Raw genomic sequence first — 22347 nt, 5'->3', positions numbered from 1 at the left:
TAAGAACCACAGAAAAGGCTAGGCGTGGTGGCTCATGCCTGTAATCCCAGCACTTTGGGAGGCCAAGGCGGGCAGATCACCTAAGGTCAGAGTTCGAGACCAGCCTGGCCAACATGGTGCAATCCTGTCTCTACTAAAAATGCAAAATTAGCCGGGCATGGTGGTGCATGCCTGTAATCCCAGCTACTCGGGAGGCTGAGGCAGGAAAATCGCTTGAACCCGGGAGGCAGAGGTTGCAGTGAGCCGAGATCATGCCATTGCATCCCAACCGTGGCAATAAGAGCAAAAACTCTGTCTCAAACAAACAAACAAAAACAAAAAGAACCAGAGAAAGACTCTTTCATAATGCTCTTAGAGTCAAAATTATAATCTATTAACTTAGACATACTTCTGAATTAAGTATTTCTAAATCCCACAACTACAAATAAGATTAAAATTACAGTAATACCATGTGGAAGAACTTGCTATCTGTTCCTCTTTATATACAGGCAAAACAAGCAAACAAAAAAGACAGGAACACAGAAGACTTTTAGGGCAGCAAAACTTTTATCTGTATGAAACTATAAGGTGGACACACATCATTTTACATTTGTCTAAACCCAGAGAATATACAACACCAAAGTGAACTCTAAGGTAAACTATGGACTCTGCATGATTAAGTACACGTCAATGTAAATTCATCAGCTGTAACATATGTACCGATTTGGTAGGGGATTTGTTGATAACTAAGGAGACGACGCATGTGTGCGGGCAGAAGATAGATGAGAAATCTGCTCAATTTTATTGTAAACCTAAAACTGCTCTAAAAAAAATTAAGTCGTGCTTGCTTTGGCAGCACATATACTGAAATTGGAACGATATAGGGAAGATTAACACGGCCCCTGCATAAGAATGACACACAAATTCATGAAGCATTCCATATTTTTTTAATTGTCTATTTTTTAAAATGGCATACTTTTCTGGTAAATGTAGAAAAGTCAGAAATTTCAACAATTTGAATTTTACATTTTAGAAATTATAAGTAAATCATATAGAAGTCTTTCTGCATAGAAACTCTTTGATATAGGAGAATGAAAACTAATGTAAAAGATAGCAGATGTAACTAGCTATTTATCTCAGGGCAAGTCACTGAATTCTTTGAAGCCCAAACTTCTTATCTTTAAAAGTAGGAGTGACACTATCTGTCCTACCTTTTTCACAGAATTGTGAAGATCAAATGAGACAAACTTGGTAAAAGCATATTTAAAACAAAAAGCACTCTACCGCTCTACAAATATTACTCATATATATTGTTAGAAGAACTCTAAACCAAAACCAAGTTTTCACTATTAAAATAAGTATAAACAAGAGTTCTCTCGCTCTTCACAGTTATAACCAACATTTTTCCTAATAGTCGTAATGACATCAATGAACAGTGTGGTGATTCTTTTTTAAGCCTAACAGAGGAATGAAAATCAGCCCAAACTGGTCTCACATTCTGAATGGCATAAAGGTTAACCTAGTGCATCAAAGCATTCAGACCGGTTTTCCAGGTCTTAGAAACCTAAGACAACATTCATTCTTTTGCACCTTTAGCTTATTCTAGCTAAAAGAAATAATGTATTTAATATTCCTTTAAATACTAATCTGTCTGCTAAAAATTCTATGGGAACCAAACCTCAAAAATCAAGTCGGAATCAGTAATGAAGTTTTGATTATCAACAGCAAAAGAAGACAGGGATATTCAGCAATGATATCTAATATTCTGGTCGTCAGCAAAGCCTGAGTCCTATCCTCTCACTCTCCTCCCTAGACAGCATGACCTTCACCACTCGCTTCACTTTATCCACCAACTACTGGTCCCTGAGCACTGTCAAGGCACCCAGCCATGCCGCCCAGCCAGTGTCTATCCAGGCACTGGGGGCTCTGGTTCCCAGATCTCCGTGTCCTGCTCCACCAACTTCTGGAGCAGCTTGGGGTCTGGCTGCGGGGATGGTCAGGGGTCTGGCAGGAATGGGAGGCCTCCAGAATGAGGAGAAAATGACATGTCTGGATGATAGCCTGGCGTCCTACCTGGACAGAGTGAGGAGCCCGGAAACCGAGAACTGGAAGCTGGAGAGCAAAATCCAGGAGCACCTGGAGAAGAAGGGACCCCAGCTCAGACACTGGGGCCATTACTTCAAGACCATCAGGGACCTGAGGGCTCAGATCTTCTTAAATACTCTGGGAGGCCGAGGCAGGTAGATCACGAGGTCAGGAGATCGAGACCATCCTGGCTAACACGGTGAAATCCCATCTCTACTGAAAATAGAAAAAATTAGCCAGGTGTGGTGGCAGGCACCTGTAGTCCCAGCTACTCGGGAGGCTGAGGCAGGAGAATGGCATGAACCCGGGAGGCAGAGTTTGCAGTGAGCCAAGATCGCGCCACTGCAGACCAGCCTGGGGACAGCAAGACTCCATCTCAAAAAAAAAAGAAAAAACAAAAATACTGTGGACAATGCCCGCATCCTTCTGCAGACTGACAATACCTGTCTTGCTACTGATGACTTTAGAGTCAAGTATGAGACAGAGCTGGCCATGTGCCAGTCTGTGAAGAGTGACATCCATGGACTCCACAAGGTCACTGATGACACCAATGTCACTTGGCTGCAGCTGGAGCTGGAGATCGAGGCTCTCAACGAGGAGCTGTTCTTTATGAAGAAGAACCACAAAGTGGAAGTAAAAGGCCTACAAGCCCAAATTGCCAGCTCTGGGTTGACTATGAAGGCAGATGCCCCCAAATCTCAGGACATCAAGATCACAGCAGACATCCGGGCCCAATACGATAAGCTGGCTCGGAAGAACTGACAGGAGCTAGACAAGTACTGGTCTCAGCAGACTGAGGAGGGCACCACAGTGGTCACCACGCAGTCTGCTGAGGTTGGAGTTGCTAAGATGACATTCACAGAGCTGAGACATACAGCTCAGTCCTTAAAGATCAATCTGGACTCGATGAGAAATCTGAAGGCCAGCTTGTAGAACAGCCTGAGGGAGGTGAAGGACCGCTATTCCCTGCAGATGGAGCAGCTCAATGGGATCCTGTTGCAACTGGAGTCAGAGCTGGCACAGACCCGGGCAGAGGGGCAACGCCAGGCCCAGGAGTACAAGGCCCTGCTGAAATATCAAGGTCAAACCAGAGGCTGAGACCGCCACCTACCGCCACCTGCTGGAAGATGGCAAGGACTTCAACCTTGGTGATGCCCTGGACAGCAGCAACTCCATGCAAGCCATCCAAAAGACCACCACCCACCGGAGAGTAGATGGCAAAGTGGTATCTGAGACCAATGACACCAAGTTCTGAGACATTAAGCCAGCAGAAGCAGGGTAACCCTTTGGGGAGCAGGAGACCAATAAAAAGTTCAAAGGTCACTGGATGTCAAAAAATATACACATGCACATACACACACACACAAGCATTGTTTGAACCTGGGAGACAGAGGATCCAGTGAACCAAGATTGTGCCACTGCACTCCAGCCTGGGTGACAGAACAAGACTTTGTCTGAAAAATAAATAAATAAATAAATAAATAAATAAATAAATAAATAAATAAATAAAATTTTAAAAATAAAATTTTCTACAAGAGTACAGACAGGTTGTGACCTAGATTTGAACTAAAAAATGTTAAACAGGAAAAGGTATTTACAGTCAAACCAAAAACCACCTGAACACAGACCTTAAAAGTATTACTAAACGCCTTGAAGTTCAGGGTTCAAAGGAAGAAACTACAATTAAATACCTATGACTAAATGTTCTAAAAGCTATGATCTTAACATGTACTAGATCTAGATCCCTGGCCAGGCACATTGGCTCATGTCAGTACTCCTAGCACTTTGAGAGGCTAAGGTGGGAAGGGGTTAGGAGTTTGAGATCAGTCTGGGCAACAGAGGAGACCTCATCTCTTACTTTAAAAGAAGGAAAAAAAAAAAGATCTAGAGCCGTAATTCTAACAAACTTCACAGCGGCAAGAAGCAAACAATTGAAACATTAGCCATATCAATCTGTAAGGCATGTTGAGCTTCATCTAAATATCTAGATTAATACAGAAAAAATGTTGTAAGAGTCCCTGATATAACCACAAATATCTATTATGTTTATCTACATAATTTAAGGCAGCGATCCCCAACCTTTTTGGCACCAGGAACCAGTTTCATGGAAGGCAATTTTTCCACAGACTGGACCAGGTGTAGGAGATGGAGTCAGGATGATCCAAACGCATTATATTTATTGTGCACTTTATTTCTATTACTATTACATTGTAACACAAAATGAAATAATTATACAGCTCACCATAATGTAGAATCAGTGGGAACCCTGAGCTTTTTTTCCTGCAACTAGACAGTCCCATCTGGGGGTGATGGGAGACAGCAACAGATCATCAGGTATCAGATTCTCATAAGAAGCATGCAACCTAGATTATGTGCATGTGCAATTCACAATAGGGTTCGCACTCCCATGAGAATCTAATGCCACTAGTGATCTGACAAGAGGCGGGGCTCAGGCAGCAATACTCAACGCTGCTTACCTCCCGCTGTGCAGCCTGGTTCCTAACAGGCCATAGACCATTACTCACTAGTCTGTGGCCCAGGGGTTGGAGACCCCTGATCTAAGGGTATGAGACAGTGAGAGACAAAGGAAAATATGACCAGTTACCCAAATTTAACAAGAAAAAAAATTTTAACTCCTTTTCTCAAAGTGCTAGTTCGACTAATGTTATCTTGGGTAACAAAATACTGGAAAAAGCCACGCATTAGGAAAAAATTAATCAACCAGTTCTATGTTGAGAAGGTGTTCCACTCGGTCGTGCACGGTGGCTCACGCCTGTAATCCCAACACTTCGCGAGGCCGAGGCGGGTGGATCACAAGGTCAGGAGATGGAGACCACCCTGGCTAACACGGTAAAATCCCGTCTCTACTAAAAATACAAAAATTAGCCGGGTGTGGTGGCAGCTACTCAGGAGGCTGAGGCAGGAGAAATGTGTGAACCCAGGAGGTGGAGCTTATAGGGTACGGAAGCTTGCAGGGTACGGGAGCTTGCAGTGAGCCGAGATCGCGCCACTGCACTCCAGTCTGGGGGACAGAGCGAGACTCCGTCTAAAAAAAAAAGGAGAAGAAAAAGAGAAGGTGTTCTACTCCAATGGATGCATTGATTTTTTTATTCCCTTAGTCTGCATTTGCTCAAATTTATTTATAATTTGGGCATCAAGTTTTTTTTTTACAAAAAGGAAAACTGACAGAGAATTTAAAGACAGACACACGTTCTCTCTCCAAATTAGAACAAAACATCACTAGCTCTAACTGGCAGGGATATCCTATTAAATGGGCAGAGGTATACTAGTGGATGCAAACACACTTAACATTTTTTAAAGCTTGCCAAACCCATGTTATGTTGTGGGAGAGAAAAAAACGTGTAGAAAACAACCTGGTCATTTACTAAGGGTTCTATCAAATTCGCAGTGGTGAGCGGTACAAAAGGAAAAGATGTTTACTTGGACAAGAATTCCTTACTGCCTTCTACTACATAAAAATGAAGCAAAAAGAATTGTGCAGTGCAAATATGACTCATGAAAAATGCTCCTGAAAGAATTCCCGGTAAATATCTAAATTCATCGCCTTTTTTTTTTCAGCACCTAACCTGATATAAACAAGTGTGCATGTGTGTATAATCTGAGGAAAATCCCACAGCACAGGTTTTCCACCTCACTGAAGCATCAACTTTGAGTCCTGAGCCCTTCATCTTCTCCCAGCTCATTGTTTCCCTTCCTTTTCTCCTAACCCATGACTCCAAGAGTGATCAACAGTGTAGCTTAGCAGTTAAGAACATAGACTTTGGAACCTAGCTTCCTGGGTTTAAAGCCCAGTTCTGCCACTTACTAGCTCTGTAATCCTAGGCAACTGTCTTAACCTCTCTGTGCCTCAGTTTCATCACGGGAATACCAGTGCTGGGCTCGCAGGATTATTTGAGTAAATGAAATGGTTATCTACAAAGCTTATTTATGCGCCCAACACAGAATAGGAGCTCTGTAAGTTATACACCACCATCTTTGAGTTACTCTTTGCTCAGATTCCTCTATTCCACGTATTCCTGTTGTTTCACCCCCAAATCAGCCAGTACACATCAACTGTTAGTGAATCTTAAACTTTCTCTTCATTGCTGGAGAAAATATTATTATATAACTGATGTCACTACTTCAAATTCCTGGTGTGAAATCTCACCTCGACCCTCAGTACTGCACATCAATCCTTTTACCATCTCTACTCCACTTCCTCTCTCATTCCCTCCCATCTTGATAAACTTAAGTCCAGTTACTATCATCTTTTTTCCTAAAGTCCCATAGGATGAGGCTATCCCTTCTCACGATTAAGGTCAACCTTTCTACCTGCCCTATGTATTTCCCCTGTAATTCCTACAAGCCATCCTTGACTCTACTCCCCATATATAATCAACAGTCGAGCTAGTTCTACATTTTGTTTCCTAAATAATTCTTTCAATTGTAAATTCTTTTTTATCCCTACTTCCACACTGTGTTAATAAGACCCTCATCATCTTTTAACCAAATTCCTCCAAGAGAAATCAAAGAGATTAAGGAGAATTAGCAGTGCAAATATCAGAAGCTAAGAGAGATATAATATTTTTATTGTTTTTCAGATTAAGATACTAGCTCCTCTTTCTACCAACTATGGATGTACTTCAAGAGGTAAAACAAACTCTTGAAATGTTATACAAAACAAAAACAAATCTTTTTTAAAGCATAGGTATAATCTTCTAGGAGAGAAGAGGGCACAATATGTGGCCCCAAGATTTCAAAATTTCAAAGAGATCTATGACCCCCCTCTCAAAAAAAAAAAGTTCCATTATTCTAAAGGACAAGGCCCAAGCTTATTATCAGGCCTTGTAATGCTCTACATAATCTGGCTCTCATCCATGTTAGTTTTATCAGCTGACCATCTATGTGAGATATCAAGAGTTGGTGAAGTGGACATCTGCTATTTGTGCATGTCTAGTATTCCTCCTTCTTTTGCTAACACCATTGTGACACTTTATTGGGAAACAATCCTTATCTTCCTGAATGCAGTTGTGGTGAGAATGTCAATCAAGGTGTCCCCACCTTTCACTGGGCAAAGGAGACATGTGACCTAAACTCAGCCTACACCAATCAGGCTGAGTTTCCCAGGAAGCTGAATCTTAGAGTGATGTGAGGAAGGAAAATGGCTAGAGCTGATTCTTTATGACTGTGGCACACTGAAGACATTGTTCCTTACTACTACCTAGGTCCCTACCCCTGCAAACTGCTCTGGTTCTTTTCAGGACTTCTTGAGGCCTAAGTGCTCACTTTTTACTTAAATTCTGTTATTCAACATCCTCCAAATAAACACTTTTCTGCTTAAATTAACCATTTTAGCCATTTGTTCATCTTTTTATTGGACAAACACATATTGAACGTGTAACGGCTAGTTGGACATGTCAACTTGGCTAGACTATAGTACCCAGTGATTCAAATGGATGGAAGTGTTGCCATGAAGGTATTATCTAAATGTGGTTAACATCCACAATCAGCTGACTTTTAGGAGATTATCCTTAATAATGTGAGTAGGTCTCATCCAATCAGTTGAAAAGCCTTAAGAGCAAAACTCAGGTTTCGCTGAAGAAGAAATTCTACTGCAAGACTGCATTATCAGCTTCACCTAGAGAATCTGCAATGTGTTGGTCTGCCATACAGATTTTGGACTTTCTAGTCCCCACAATCACATAAGCCAACTCCTTGAAATAAATCTCTTGATTTACATAATGTATGCGTGTGTGTATATGGTGTGTAAATGGGTGCATCGTCTTACAGGTTCTGTAGGTATCTGCCCAGTTCTCTGACTGAGAGAATACCTACTGCATGCTACTGCTGACGATACACACAGGTTGTCATCTGCTTGCTGCTGTGACTCTGAAATAAAGGACTCAGTTTTATGTACACCCACAAGGCATTTAAGTTAAATTTTGCACCAAAGAATAAAATCTCCAATGAACCATGATGGTTCTTTTGCTTGCAACCAAAGAACCCTAAATACAGTTATATATGTCATTGTTTGAGGAGAGAGTTCACAAAGTTTCACTGTTTCAAATAGTGCTAATAAACAGCTTAAGCTCAAAGCTGTGAGTAGAATTTTAAAGTTTTAAACTTGATGCCAAAAAATGACTTTCTAGATTCTCCCAAAGTACAGAGAAATTAAAAAATGAAGGCATGCCCAAGAAAGAGATGATGCCTAAAATAGTTATCAGAATGTGCAGCTTCGTTTACCCTACTTCAGGGATCAGCACACTGTGAGCCACAGGCCAAATCTGGGCCAGTGTCTTTTTTTGTGTAGCTTGTGAATCAAGGACTGTTTTTATATTGTTGCATGTTGTTATAAAAAAAAAAAAAAAAAAAAAAAAAAAAACAGAAGAAAAATATTTTATAACGTGAAAATTACATGAAATTCACTTTCAATGTCCATAAATAAAGGAGACACAATCACTCTCATTTGCTTATATAAATGGCTGCTTTTACCCTATAACAGCAGAGTTGAATATTTGCAACAGGGACCATATGGCCCCAAAATCCTAAAGTACTTACTATCTGGCCCCTTACAAAAAGTTAGCTGGCCAGGCACAGTGGCTCACGCCTATAATCCCAGCACTTTGGGAGGCCGAGGAGGGCGGATCACAAGTCCAGGAGTTTGAGACCAGCCTGATCAACGTGGTGAAACCCCGTCTCTACTAATAATAACAAAAATTAGCCAGGTGTGGTGGTACACGCCTGCAGTCCCAGCTACTCGGGAGGCTGAGGCAGGAAAATCGCTTGAACCCGGGAGTGAGCCAAGATCACACCACCACACTCTAGCCTGGGTGACAGAGCGAGACTTTGTCTCAAAAAAAAAAAAGTTAACACCTACTCTAGTTTATCAGAGGAAGCATTAACTTCAGGAGGAATGAGCAAGAAAAGGGTAAGAAATGTTAGAAAATAGAATACAAGAAAAGGAATAAACGAATTAACTGTTATTTATTGTACATTTACCATGCATAAAATACTGTTTTGAGCACTTTACATCTAGTATTTTTAATCCTCATATTTCCATGGGGTGGGGATTATTGTCCCTTTTTGTTTGTTTGTTTGAGACGGAGTTTCGCTCTTACTGCCCAGGCTGGAGTGCAATGGCTTAATCTCGGCTCACCGCAACCTCCACCTCCCGGGTTCAAGTGATTCTCCTGCCTCAACCTCCCAAGTAGTTGGAATTACAGGCATGTGCCACCACACCCGGCTAATTTTTGTATTTTTAGTAGAGACGGGGTTTCCTCATGTTGGTTAGCCTGGTCTCGAACTCCTAACCTCAGGTGATCCGCCCACCTTGGCCTCCCAAAGTGCTGGGATTACAGGCATGAGCCACCACTCCCAGTCTACTGTCCCCATTTTATAGATGAGGCAAAAAGGCTAAAACTAACTTGTCCAAGTTCAACATACATAAATTATGGAGCCAGGATTATAACTCAGGCACTGTGGCTCTAGCATCAGTGTGGTTAACTACAATACTATAGTTGCCTTACCAGTCATCTTCTTGTCTATCTAACCTGTACTGTGCAAATATTGTTTTTCTTTAGAATTGAAGTATACAAACACTATGGATAAACCAATACTAGAATAAATTAGAAATCTGTAGTGGTACATTTCTTAGAGAATTTAAAGGATTACTAAGACCTATGTGCATGCACGTGCGCGCGCACACACACACACACACACCTTCCTTCTAGAAGACAGAGAAACTGAGGAAGACGGCCACTTGGATTCAACCATTGCTTTCCCACAGACCATATTTGAACTCCAAAGCTGAGGCAAGCTTCTATACGCAGGCTAAGATAAAGAATGTTCTCCTCCCACATCCCCTGCATCATTACGACCAATTAATTAAGAATCAGGAAGGTGGATCCAGAATGTGGTATTTCTCAAAGCTCTCAGTTAAATCTAATGTACAGCCAAGCCAGCATTGCAACCCACCACACTATACACTTCTCTCCTCTCAAGGAGAGGAGTTGTAAGAATAGAATAAGAGTGAAGGGAGGAGCAAGCAGGAAGATGAGAGAAACTTGACAAAACTTACCTCTGAAGAGTGGAATTTTTATTTACTAGCATGCTAATATAGAACTAGTCTTCATGTCTCATTGCTACACCTGAACACTTAAAAACAAAAGGAATTATAAAAAGAAAACTAATTATTTCTATATACGCATATATGTACATATGCATGTTTTTACAGGAAACTTCTGTAAGGATACACAGCAAACTGAAAACCATTATTTTTGTCTCATTTGCCTTCTTGATCTGTACTTTTCAGGGCATTACCTGTATTCCTTTTAAAATATATTACTTAACAAAAATAGTGGCGTTTTATGTTTTTTCTGAGACAGGGTCTCACTGTCACCCAGGTTGGAGTGTAGTGGCGCAATCATGGCTCACTGCAGCCTCAACCTCTCATGCTCAAGCAATCCTCCCAACTCAGCCTTCTGAGTATCTGGGATTACAGGTATGTGCCACCACACCCTGCTAATTTTTTGTTTTAATTTTTGTAGAGACAGGGTCTCACTATGTTGCTCAGGGTGGTCTCAAACTCATGGGCTCAACCTATCCTCCCACCTTGGCCTCCCAAAGTGCTGGGATTACAGGCGTGAGCCACCATGCCTGGTCAAAAATAGTGAATTATTAAAAAACCATGTGACTTAAAGGATGCTCAAGGATTACTTTATTATTACTTTGAATAGGAAAATAATTATAAAAAAGGGCTAGTAAAAATTACTTGATACTTTTCTGAAAAACAGCTTGCTTTTAGTCACTACACAAAACATAAAAATCTCTCCACTTTCATGTACTGTGAAGATGTATACTCTAACAAATCTATTAAAGAATCCTTGCTATCAGATGGCTATTATTAATTAGTCTTACTGATACTAATTTATCACAATATTGAGGAAAAAATGTTTTAAATAATGAGAAATAATAAAATGAAAACATTTTAAGTTTTATAAAACACAAAATATCAGACATTCTAGTTTTTGTAATCGCTTATAATAATCTCACATAATATTTAGTTAAAATCAAATATCGTCCTAAAAATAAATTAAACATCCCTTACATGGACTATTCAGTTAAATGAATTTGAAGTTTTTCTATGGTTTCAGTCTTCAAAAAACAAAGAAGTAGGCAATGGTGGTAGGTAAGGCTTTATCTAAGCAATCACAGGCTTGGCCAAAGGTCTAAGTGATAATGAGTTAATGCTCAAGCATGGGTTGTCATTTGTTTGCAGCTGTGATTCTGAGATAAAGGACTCAGTTTCATGTACATACACAAAGCATTTAGGTTAAATTTTGCACCAAAGAATACAATCTCTAACCTAAATGGTAAACCTCGACACACAAAATCATTGTTGTGATTTAATTTTCATAAACACACCATGCAAAAAGCATACCACTACCATGAAGGGAAGAAGTTGGCTTTTCACTTTGACAGATGCAGACCCACAATCCAACGCAACGTAAACCTCTGCAATAAGCTTAACCTAGCTGTGGTGACAACTCAACTCCAAGCAAGGCTAGTGTCAGAAAACAGTGCTGTCTGAAATGCCTGGGTACTGACTACCATTTATTATATTTATTTGATTAGTTTTCATCCTGGTGGTGAGTGTAGTACTCTCAGGAGAGATTTTTCATTACAAAGGTAAACTAACTCTTCCAGAACACTAAAACCATTTGAGAATCTCACCTGACAGTATGTCCTAACGAAAAAAAAAAAAAGGCTCACATTAGTTACTAATAGTATCAGAATCAACATTTAAAATTTTCAACAATGCTGTGAGTGGCTACATTTAAAGAAAAAATAGTCTCAGAAAAAAATTAGTTTTAGAAAGGAAACATATTTCTACTTTAAAAAGCAAAGTGTAATTCTTATGCAACGTTTACTGTTTTCTCATAAAGAAATCTACATAAATCCAGCAAAAACACCAGATTCTTAAAAATTCAGACTCTAATTCATAAAAGTGTTACCTACTATAACATCTATTCTGATATTCTGAGCTATATTAGACTAAACCTCAGGAAAATGTATGTATAACTCTGAAGGTAACACATAAGTAGAGAACTACAGAAATAAGCAGAAACAACACAGTATGATGTACCTAAATACATTACCAGAAATGTAAAAAAGATAGAGCATATCTCCTTTAAAAAGAATAAAAGCTTGATAGCAGAAAAAGTGTAAGTCCAAAATACTTCAATCAATAAACCAAAGATTAAAAGGCATATTTGACAGAAATGTTATGGTTCCAAGTATTCCCAGAAAGCTCACAGTTCAAAAGCTTGTTTGTTCACTATGCAACTCTGATGTGCTTTTAGAGTTCTGAATTACTGCCAGGCCCTAAAAGTCCTCAAAAATCTGTATTATTCTAGACTATTTAAAATACATATACCTGTCTTAAAAAAAAAAAAAAGATAAAAACCAGAACACTTAGCCGAAATTCAACTGTGACTTATCTGCCTACTTATTAGAACATGTTATATTTCCTGATATAAAAGTAATTAAAATCTGGTCCAATACCAGAGTAGGCAAATAAAGGAAAGAAAAAAATAGAAAACACAGGGTATGGTGGCTCATGCCTATAATCCCAGAACTTTGTGGGGCAAAGGTGGGTGAATGGCTTGAGCCCAAGAGTTCAAGAACATCCTGGGCAATGTAGCAAAACACTGTCTCTACAAAAAATACAAAAAGTTAGCCAGGCATGTTGGCATGCATCTGTAGTCCCAGCTACTCAGGAGGCTGAGGTGGGGGAATCACCTGAGTACAACGAGCCACGATCCTGCCACAGCATCACAGCCTAGGGGTAGGAATAAGATCACGTCTCAAAAACAAAAACAGAAAAAAGAAAGAAAAGAAAGAAAGAAAAATAAACACACAAAAAAAGACCTGCACATATACTTTCAATTCTTAAATGACCCAGAATTCCATTACAAATGGGAATTTATGCTAAAAACAAAGACATACACAAAAGCAAAAGAAAATGGGAAAGAAAAGAACCTCCCATAGAAGAATGGACAAATTATTATGTATCATACAGCTTACAAGAATGAGGTAGAATTATACATAGTGATATGAGATGACCAAAATCTCTCAGGCAAAATGCGTTAGGCAAAAAAGCAACTTGCTATAGTTAAGGAACAATCTATTTTTCTTTTTTAAAAGACAGATATAGCTATATAAAATTATTTATATGTAGTTTTTATATAAATAATATATATAGCTATTTATGTTAGGATATATACAGGAAAAGGCTAGACAAAGATTCGTTTTAATGGTGGCTGTCCTTGGGGAAAAGGACTTTCACTTTCTAAGTCATACACACCAAAAAATATTAAAATGTACAGAATGAAGTAATTCTACTTTTTGGAATTTATCCTGTAGAAATAATTAAGGATGCATGGAAAAATTCAACTATAATGATATTCATAGAACTTTTACAATAAAAAATTGAAAACTATAGAAAAATCATTTTAAAAAATGATGTCAAATTCACATACTATTATACATCTATAGTATTTATCCATTACAGATGATACTGTTAAAAGATATTCATTTATCATGAAAATTCACAAAATATTAAGAAAAAAGGGTGCATGAAATATTATGTATCTGATTTCACTTTCATCAAAGAAAAGGCATATATACATTGAACATCACTGAGAAAGATGTATGCCAAAATATTAACAAGTTGTAAGGTAAAATTAAACGTGATTTTTTGTTTTGGCTTCTTGCATGCATTCTCAACAGGGGCAGTATCACCACCAATGGGGTAAAAATTGGCTCTTGAGGGGCAAAAAAAAAAAATTCTTATTCTTTTAGTGCATAAAACACAGACACACATACAATACATAAACAAATATACAGTTATATCTGTGGCATTAAAATTTCATGAGGGTGACAATTAGAAAACTATCTAAAAAGGCTGAGAAATAATCTCTAATTGGTACTTTATTTTTTTTCTACAATGAACTTGGTATTACTTGAGTTTGACTTAAGTAATCTACGCACATTTAACTAATTGAAAAGGTAAAACAAAACATAACCATGGAAAGCTAAGACATATCATTAATTTTCATTATTAAATATAAAATGTGCTTCTTTATTCCTATGGCTTTAAAAATACAACACAAAGCATTTTTTAAAACTAATAAAATGAAAATACAGAGATAAATAAACTGAAAAAGTATCTCATCAGAATCATCTGGGGATCACCCACAGGAGTAAAATATAGTACCCTAGCCCTATCCCAGACCCATAAAATCAGTATTTCTGCAAGCGGGGTTACAAGGTATACCAGAGTAGCTTTTATTAAATGAAGCACACTTACATCATCACACCACTCCGTGGAAATATGAAATCTAGACAGGAAATATATTTTAATTTGGCCTGAGAGATTTAAAAAATTACGTACTGAAGTAATAGAAATAATGTGAGAGCCTGGAAATCTAGAAATTCCCAGTAAACTCACTCCTTCCCTTTAATGAATTCAAAGATTTACATTTAATCAGACTTTCTCTGGGCACCATATTCACAAAGAAACAGTTTTTAATTCTATGGTGAAAATTAAGTAGAGAACAAAAGTCATGTTACTGTTGGGTAATAAAAACTGGGATACTGTCAGCTATACTCAATTCTCTAGTTAACAGACTTGTTCAGCACATCAGCCTTGAATTCAAAATTCTGCCTATACCAGATTATAAATTTTTCATGCTAAATATTTTAGGTCTAATCCATTAAGTCATGAATGCCAAAGATTCATTGTATACATAAACAATGAAACTACCTAAGTGAGGGGTTAATGGTTCCACTTAATTAATGGGGAATACACAGGGTTGACTAAAACAGGGGATACACGGCATAATATATTGTTCCAGTCCCTAGGGATCTTTTACCTCAGTTTCATAGAAACATCAATGCCGGCCAGGCACAGTGGCTCACACCTGTAATTCCAACACTTTGGGAGGCTGAGGTAGGGGGATCACCTGAGGTCAGAGGTCAGGAGTTCAAGACCCTCCTGGTCAAGATAGTGAAACTCCATCTCTGCTAAAAATAAAAAGATTAGCTGGGTGTGGTGGCACACACCTATAATCCCAGCTACTTGGGAGGCCGAGGCACGAGAATTGCTTGAACCCTGCAGGCAGAGGTTGCAGTGAGCAGAGATTGCAGCCACTGAACTCCACCCTAGGTGACAGAGTGAGACACTGTTTCAGAAACAAAACAAAATACAAAGGAAACAAAGAAACATCAATCCCAACTTTGAGGTAATAACAGCAGCAATAATTTTAAGTGCTTCTTGTACCTCAGGCATGCTTATTTAATCCTCAAACAAGTCTAAGATACAGATACTGTTCTTTTTCCACTGATAGATGAGAAAACTGAGAAAAACTGGTAGGCACTACATGCAAACTTTTGCCAAGTGTTTTGCCTGCTGACCACAAATACAAATGACCAAATATTAAAAGCAAGACTTTGCATACCATTTATATAAATAAGTTTAAATCCTATAATTAAACACTTATCCATAAAACAGCATATGATGTAACTGAAGCAAATCTGAGTTGGAAGAATCAAAAGGTTTTCAAGGCAAGGTACAACAGTACAAAACCTTTCCTATTTCTCTCATCCCCACGCCCAGAAAATGGCAACTTAATTTTGTGTTTGTTTTAGTTTTAAAGGAAAAATGTTTACCATAACATAAAATTCCACTTCAGAAATCCTATTTATTTGTAAAACCTTTAACTCATTTTATCACCTAAGAATCTTTATCTTTAAAAGCTTCATTAAATTTAATTTCACACTCTATAATAAATTCATTTTAAAACTCTTAGTTTGATTATAAAATATACGAACAGGCCAGGCGTGGTGGCTCACGCCTGTAATCCCAGCACTTTGGGAGGCCGAGGCGGGTGGATCACGAAGTCAGCAGACTGAGACCATCCTGGCCAACATGGTGAAACCTCATCTCTACTAAAAATACAAAAATTAGCTGGACGCGGTGGTGCGTTCCTGTAATCCCAGCTACTCAGGAGGCTGAAGCAGGAGAATTGCTTGAACCCAGGAGGTGGGGGCTGCAGTGAGCTGAGATCGCACCACTGCACTCCAGCCTGGCGACAGAGGGAGACTCCATCTCAAAAAAATAAAATAAATAAATAAAAAGAATGTAAAGTTCATAAGGCTTAACAAGGGAAATAAAATATCATATAACCTATAATAATATATATTATATAATATATAATATGTAAAGTATCTATAACCCACACATCAGAGATAACAATCTAGGTCTTTTGGTGTTTCCTTTTAGCCTATGTTCTACACATGAATAGATATATATTTTAAAAATAAGTACTAAAATCATACTATGTAAACACTGGTATTCTGCATTTACCAATAACAATAGAGAACTTTTTAAAAACAGCACAGACAAATGCAATTTTATGATTGATTTTCTATAAAACATTTTGGCCTATATAACTAAAAAACAGTTTATTATATTGTGAAAATTAACCAGGGTGGGAAGAGATAGTTGGTCCTTCATATAAAGGGCACTCTCTCAAATATTTGAAAGTTTTTAAAAATCACCTTTAAATTTTACTGATTAAATAGCCATTTTCTTTGCACTATTAAAAACTTCAAATGTCCATCTTTGGTATGCCAACACACAGAGGACACTGAATGCGTGGTTATGGGAGTGTTGTTATAAACGCAAAAGATCAAAACTGACCACAGGCTCAACCTAGAACACTAGAACTTAAGCAGAGTCAGTTAAGAAAACCACAAAACAATGATTCTTTATGTCCAGTATCTAAGGCCTACTATAACTTATGTACACATGTAAGCAGATGGCACTGAGTGGTGACACAATCTCAAGCATGCTCTGTTGTGACAGCAGTCCAAGTCTGAAGCATAATGGGAATAACAGGATGAGTATATCAACTAAAACCCTCCAACCCATGGTTTCTACTGCAGATTTTGGTTGGTTCTTGAATTATAACGCTATCATATTCTAATGTAAAAGTTGTAACACTTAGTGAAATACTAGTCAGAAGTTATTAAACAGTAATTTAAAATTCAAAGGGATGTTTTACAACTGAGGTTTGTCCTAGGTGTGAAACTAAGTATTCAAAAAGACACAGAAACTTCTTTTTTTTTTGAGATGGAGTCTCGCTCTGTCGCCCAGGCTGGAGTGCAGTGGCTAGATCTTAGCTCACTGCAAGCTCCACCTCCCGGGTTTACGTCATTCTCCTGCCTCAGCCTCCCGAGTAGCTGGGACTACAGGCGCCCGCCACCTCGCCCGGCTAGCTTTTCGTATTTTTTAGTAGAGACGGGGTTTCACCGTGTTAGCCAGGATGGTCTCGATCTCCTGACCTCATGATCCGCCCACCTCGGCCTCCCAAAGTGCTGGGATTACAAGCTTGAGCCACCGCGCCCGGCCGACACAGAAACTTTTTTAAAAGATTACATGCTATTAGACCAATTTTGAGATACTAAACTCCCAGGCTTCTTACCATTTGAATGTAAAAGAAACACTACCAAAATAACCTAATATATGAAAATCTAAACATGCAAATAAAGGTTTGCCTGATTATAATATTCTCCCTCCCAAATGGTTTTTCTTAAGTTAATCTGATATCCTTATTAATCACACCAGTTTTTACAGATACACATCTACAGAGCAAATTGATACTTGCACTTTGTATGCCAAACAATTTTCTGAAGCATAAAAACTTCATGCTGGGGGTGATGTATGTCATTACTAAATCAATTGTATGATTAGAATGGAGAACAGCAAGATGCAATAGTAGGGCAGTCTAAAATCTGTCATACAGAAATCCACCAGGGAAAATTAAAAACCAACACGTTGCGGATACCAAGAAGCAAAATATCATATAAAGTTATCTTTCATAGACCTGTCGTAACAAGTCTCAGACAACGAGAAACAAATTTTAAAATATGTTCCTTCTTCACAACAACCCTCTTCATTTGATCTAGGTTTATCGTCCTTCCAACTCAAACCAACAAGACACCATACCTCACGAAGTAGTAATTACACTGCCACAAATGGTGACAGAGTAATCATATACTCTCTGAAGGTCCATGTAGGCTGCAGTATCTTTTTTTTTTTTTTTTTTTTTTTGAGATGAACTTTCGCTCTTGTTGCCCAGGCTGGAGTGCAATGGTGCCATCTTGGCTCACCACAACCTCTGCCTCCCAGGTTCAAGGGATTATCCTGCCTCACCCTCCCAAGTAGCTGGGATTATAGGCAAGCGCCACCACGCCCAGCTAGTTTTTTCGTATTTTTTTTTAGTGGAGATGGGGTTTCTCCATGTTGGTCAGGGTGATCTCAAACTCCCAACCTCAGGTGATCCACCCTCCTCGGCCTCCCAAAGTGCTGGGATTACAGGCATGAGCCACCGTGCCCGGCCGTAGGCTCCAATATCTAATCCAAAGTATTCTATTCCTTCAACCATAATTTACCTCCTCCTAGCTCTCATTCCATCAATTTCATTTCTCTTTTTTGGGAAAATAAATTCCTTTTCCAGTCTAGCACGTCAACTTCTGTGTGTTACTCCCCTATGGTAAATTCTGTATCATAATTATGTTCCTTTCTCAAACTTACTCAGATTTCTTTCAATTTCTCAATTACCTACATTTACTTTCATCCTTTAGGTATCCATTCCTAATTTTAAATATTCATTTAAAAGAATACTAAACTTAAAACTTATTAAGATATTAATTAATCTGAAGGATTAGAAACTTTATAAACACAGGGTTGAGAGATTTCATACTCCTATTCTGCCTGGGTATAGACATTAGTTAGTTAGTTTAAAAAAAAAAAAAAGCCCTCATTTATCCTACTAACCATTAAATGACCAAGAATTATCAGTTCATATTTCTAAGCAACAAATAACACACTTTGATATTCTAATAGAAGACAGAAACAAACACATGCCAGCAACCCTGCCCCACTCCCCACAGACCGATAGATATTAGGTAGACAACTAATGCTGGCTACATAAACATCTGGACTACTGTAATTCCATCACTTCATTTCAGAATACTAAATTCTTAAATGGTTACCAAAAAAAAAAAATTAAGATACAAACAGAATCAAAAGAGGTTATTGATAATGAACACTATGGTGCAAACCAGACTTTTTTTTAAAAGCTGAAAATTCTACAAATTACTCAGTTAACAAAGCCTAAGAGAAAATTATACTTTATAAGTGTTTGGTCTTTATTTCTCTCCTCAGGATTTTTACCATATGATTTATGAAAAAAAAGACAGGTGAAGTCACTTTATTTTTGAAGAAATTTTCTAGACTCATTTAGGAGAAAAATGGTCTGACTCACTGAAAACAGTATAGGGATAGAGGCAGTCTCCTGTCATTTACTCATTCATTCATGTTTACATTTAAGCAAGATACAAGTATGTATTGATCACCTATTTTCTGCTTTGTATTGCAAAAGTTCCTTCTTCTGGAAGTTTACCATCCACATGATCCTCTATAATTGGAGCTGTGTAAATTTTCACAAATTATATAATTACTTTGAGTTTCATCGGCTGTAAAAAACTGAACAATAACAATATCTACTTTATAGATTTACTGTGCAAATTAAATAGGATATAAGGGGTCTACACTCAAAAACATGATTCCCTTCTCCCTGTAGGTTCATTACAGATAGGACATTAATCAATGGCTCCCAACCTTTCTACAAAAAAACTCTATTCTCTTTCATGGATTTCGTGTCTTTAAAGATTTTTGTCTACCAACTGCATTGACATCTTATTAATCACATAAGTAAAAGTTAATCAAAATCACACAAGTAAAAATTCTCAACTTGCCAAAGACTTAAAAACTAACAAAACCCAATGCTAGGATCTTGAAGGGATAAGTACAATATTTTATTTCCTTAACAATCTGCAAATCGCTACAATGTATGATAATGATTTGAGTCAATATAATCATTGGTCAAAGAAAAGATACATAATATTTTACCTGTATAAATCTATTTAGAGTAAATGCACAATTTTCATTTGGCCTTTTGTAATACTAATCATAATTCCTTCTTATCTCTGCAGATCCCTGGGAAAAACATAATTTATGGACCATAAATCAGTGATTCTGTATGTCTAGAAAAACTACTGGTTACCCTACAGATTTAAATGAGTATTATTAGTAACACCATCTTCAAATTCACAAGTTGCATATATTTACCCATAAAGAGAAATAATATCCGGTGAGTTGTTCAATATAAACCTCATCTACCAGGCTTTTCCTAGTCTTGTGATGACAAGGGTCTTCTTGTTCTTCCTCAAACACGATGACCTGCTTCCCACTTTAGGGCCTTTGCACCAACTGGGCCCTCTGCCTGGTTCATTCTTCTTATATACCGCTACGTGTCTGGCATTTTGTAATTCGGTGCCACATTAAATTAAATTTCACCATCTCAGTGAGCTTTTCCACAACACTCAATTTAAAATCCTTTCATCATTCTCTATCATTTCATCTTGCTACAGTTTCTTCATGGCATTTAGGACCTCTGAAATTATCTTATTTACTTGTTTTTCTACTGTGTTTCTCTACGATCGTCAACCCTTCAGTGGTATAACAATTGCCATGAAAGCACATCTTATTCACTGCTAAATCTCTGGTTCCTAGAATAGTATCAAGCACTCAATAATCACTCAATAAATACATGTTGGACGAGTAACCAAACTGTTTATTATTACAGTAGGGAATAACTGATTTCTTAGTCAAGAATTTATAGTTAGCATTCAAAATTGCTGATTCAAAAGGAGTATGAAAAAAATCTTCTGATACAGAAAAATATACATAATATTTTATTCAACCAGTAGGCTTCATTTTCTTTTATTTTAATCCTTTGGGATAGAAGACTGTAATACTCCATTCACATTTCAGACACTTCGTATGTCACCTTATATAAAAATTAAATGAACTATAACAGTATACCATAAACTGCTAGCTACTTAATTTAGCAATTTATTTTTTCTGTCAAGATGCAAGCACATTTCTAAAAATGTAAGACAACAGTCCATCATAGTGACAATGCCAGAATGGCCCAAACTAAGGACTATGCTATTCTCTCAGCCATAGTTTAAGGAGTAGGAGTGATGGGGAGAGAATGACTATAGTTCAGATTTCTGCTGGACAAACAGGCAGAAGTATCCTCAAACCTATTCAGAAGAGACTCATAGTCTGTAGACGTTAAATCATCGTTTTGAATATCTGAAGCCCCTTTAGTAAATGAAATTTCATTCAGTTGACCAGATCTGGGCTTTTGCAGATTCGCATAGCAAAAAAAAAAAAAAGTCACACGCACACAATCCCCAACACTATGATGAGCACTATGAGTTACATTTGCTTATTCATTTAAAAATAATTTTCAAATACTTTTAAAGGGAAGAGATTTGAGTAAAAATAATAAGGACTTTATTTTTGAATTTAGGCAATATTTAGAAACTAAAAGAAACATTAAAAAAGGTATGACAACTCACTGTTTTAAAAAATGCAAACACAAGCCTGTATTTTTTTAAATTGGTGGTTGCTTCTTTTCCCCATTGAAGATAGCGAGCAAACAATTCACAGTTCATGTGAGTTTACTTAGTAGTCAAAAAGAAATACTATTAATATCAACCTCCAGCTAACTTGCTTTATATTATTCAGTCAAGTGGAAAATATGAGTAGAGCTCTAGTCAGGTACTAGAATGACTAAAAATGGCATCTGCAAACTCTCTTTTTTTAATTAGGAAAATTCAGGGGTGAAGGAGAAAACAGGAATACTAAAAGTAATGTTTTTCTAAAGATCATACACCCAATTTCCCATTTTTTTGCTTCTATATTTTACTCAGAAGCTACTTAACAAACAAGAAGTCTATATTTCACTTCTCATCACCTCTGCTCACACGACTGGTATTTTTAAAGTCCTGCAGCAATCACAAACGCTACAAAAACCACATGCAGAAGAATTTCACCTTACAGTGAAGAGTTTTAAGGTAATACCTCCAGAAATACAAAGTCTAAAAGCGAGGATATCCTGTTAATCAGGAACTCAAAATGCTATCTAAATAAAATTACTGCAGGAGATTGTGCATATATATTTTTAAACGCATAAATATATGCTTTTCACTGATGAAATGATAGGAATCTCGGAATGTTTTATCCTTCAATTTTTTAAAAAACAATAGTAACAACCGAAGTATACTGAGTCCCATCTTCTC

At 37.7% G+C, this 22347-nt stretch overlaps 1 protein-coding gene and 1 non-coding gene across 2 annotated transcripts in view; one reads left to right on the top strand and one right to left on the bottom strand.

Moving 5' to 3' along the window:
• Window positions 1-22347, bottom strand: part of RAP1A (RAP1A, member of RAS oncogene family) — a 95200-nt gene that overhangs the window by 63846 nt on the left and 9007 nt on the right. The window lies entirely within an intron of this gene.
• Window positions 820-926, top strand: LOC115899349. The gene has a single exon (XR_004059078.1). It is a non-coding gene; the product is annotated as a U6 spliceosomal RNA (small nuclear RNA).

The sequence above is a fragment of the Rhinopithecus roxellana genome, chromosome 8 (assembly GCF_007565055.1).
Source record: "Rhinopithecus roxellana isolate Shanxi Qingling chromosome 8, ASM756505v1, whole genome shotgun sequence".
In the NCBI taxonomy this organism is placed as follows: domain Eukaryota; kingdom Metazoa; phylum Chordata; class Mammalia; order Primates; family Cercopithecidae; genus Rhinopithecus; species Rhinopithecus roxellana.
The sequence above is the reverse complement of the archived record's forward strand: the minus strand, read 5'-3'. Positions and strand labels throughout refer to the sequence as shown.